Genomic DNA, 2,268 nt, shown 5'->3' on the forward strand with positions numbered 1-2,268 from the left:
GTGCTGGAGCCATTGTAGTCATCTGTGGTATTGTCAGAAGAGCCCTGCTGAGAATAGACCCTATCCAAAGAAAGTAGACTTTAGAGACAAAGAACCAAGTTTTGGTGATACACTTTGAACACCTATACCCAGCTATACCTGAAGCTAGCATTACCTCTGAACTTTTCAGTTGCATATATTGCTAAATTCTCTTTTGGCTTAAGACAGTTTGGGTGGGATTTCTGTGCCTCGTGACAGAAATACCTCTAACTCACACCAGGATACCATGAAGACTCCCCAGTAGACTTCCTGGAAACCTTGTAGAGAAGACCATGCAAACCAAATGTTTCACTTCCTGTCTGCCCTCTACTACTATGGCTCCTCCCTATATGTACCCACACCTACTGAAGACTTGAGGCAACATCAGGACCTTTTATTTTCTAGCTTTATTGAGATATAATCGATATAAAACACTGTGTTGGTTCAACATGTACAATGTGATAATTTGATCACCACAATAAGGTTAGTTAACTCATCCTTCACCTCACATACTTAACATCTTTTTGTTGTGGTGGTGAGAACACTTAAGATCTAATCTTTCAACTTTCAAGCATGCAACACAGAATTGTTGACTATGTCACCGTGCTGTATGTTAGATCCCAGAACTTATTCATCTCATCTTGGGAAATATGTACCCTTTGACCAATATCTCCCCACTTCCTCCACTCTGTAGCCCCTGGCAACCACCACTCTACTCTTTGTTTCTATGGGTTCGGCTTTTTAAGATTCCACATGTAAGTGAGATTATGCAGTATATGTCTTTCTCTCTCTGAACTTATTTCACTTATCAGAATGCCCTCAGGATCCATCCCTGTTGTTGCAAATGGCAGGATTTCCTTCTTTTTCATGGCTGAACATATCTTTCAACAGCAGGAGACCAGTCTATTGTATAACCACATGTACCTGTCCAATGGGAACAATCTAGCCTCTTCTCCCAGGTGGCACCTGGCCTGAAAATTCTTTCCAATTTACTGCCCTCTTCCCTCCCTCTTTTAACCAATTCTGGGACCTGACGTCATGCAGGTAATCTTTTCTAAGTAGGGGAAGATATGAACCATCTTCCATTTTACATACCACCCCACTAACCCTGTCCAAGATGACCCTCAACCAAACAATCTGGAGAGGCAGACCATAGAGATCATCTAGGTATAAAGCAAGGAAGTGTCTTGTCCATTCTCACTTCGTGAGCTAGTTTCGGGGTCAGGACAAGCAACCAGATCTCTGCATTTCTAGTTCAGCCCTCCTGCCAGCACTGTACTAGCTTTTTTTTTTCCCCCTTTACATTCTGTATTTTTGCATCATGACATCTTAGCTGCTTTTAGATCAGTGTGGTGTGTATTGACATTTATGCTCCTAGGGAGCAGGGGTGGTATTGTTTGGTAGGGTCATAAAGCCACCTCTAATTTGGCATTCTGCTCACATAAGAGTATAGCAGGAATTTCTGATCGTAGGCTGAGGATGGAAGGGTTATGTTGGGCTACAGACCTAGGTGGACTAAATGTCAGGCTGGTTCCTGGGGGACAAGGATTGGGTCTGTGTGAAATGTGGGAGATTGCTCCCATAGGGCTCCAGCTGAATTCCTTACCTGCCATAGGGACCTTAGGCTTTGGATTTGTTCCTCTCTGGGAAATGGGACTAATGCCTCACTCTCATTTCCTTCAAGGAAAGTCTACTTGAGGTCAAGCTTTCCCAGGAGATAGTGAGGTTCTTGAGAGCCAGAGCCAGTCTGCAGGGCACATGTGAGTGAGTTTGTGTCTCTACCTCTATAATCTACTTATTCATCTCATAGGGTCCTAGCCACTGGAAGGAACAGCTCTTTGTTCCATGTCATCTCTTTCTCTGGACCTTAGCTGAGTAGACCAGAGGTGAACGTATGACCTAATATGATCAGATCTTCTCTCAAAAATTTGAAATCAAGACTCCAAGGGGCTGAGTTGATAAGCATGGGGCACTGATCTGGGAGTCCTGTGGAGCTCAAGTGTTCTGGAATGCAGATACCAATGGAAAGCCTGCATTATGGGTGAGCCGGAACCCTGGTAGCTAGACAAAACCATTCTATACAGAGAACTGGACACATAGTCATGATACCAGAAACAGGAGAGAGAGGGAGAGAGAAACTCTGCTTGGGAGTGGGGGGAATGATTTTCCAGCTCCTGTGAGCATGACTTTCACTTCCTGCTCAATACTTCCTTGAGTTTTCTTGATAATCCTTCAATAAAACCCTCTAGT

Source organism: Nyctereutes procyonoides, unplaced genomic scaffold (genome assembly GCF_905146905.1).
Source record: "Nyctereutes procyonoides isolate TBG_1078 unplaced genomic scaffold, NYPRO_anot_genome, whole genome shotgun sequence".
Taxonomy (NCBI): domain Eukaryota; kingdom Metazoa; phylum Chordata; class Mammalia; order Carnivora; family Canidae; genus Nyctereutes; species Nyctereutes procyonoides.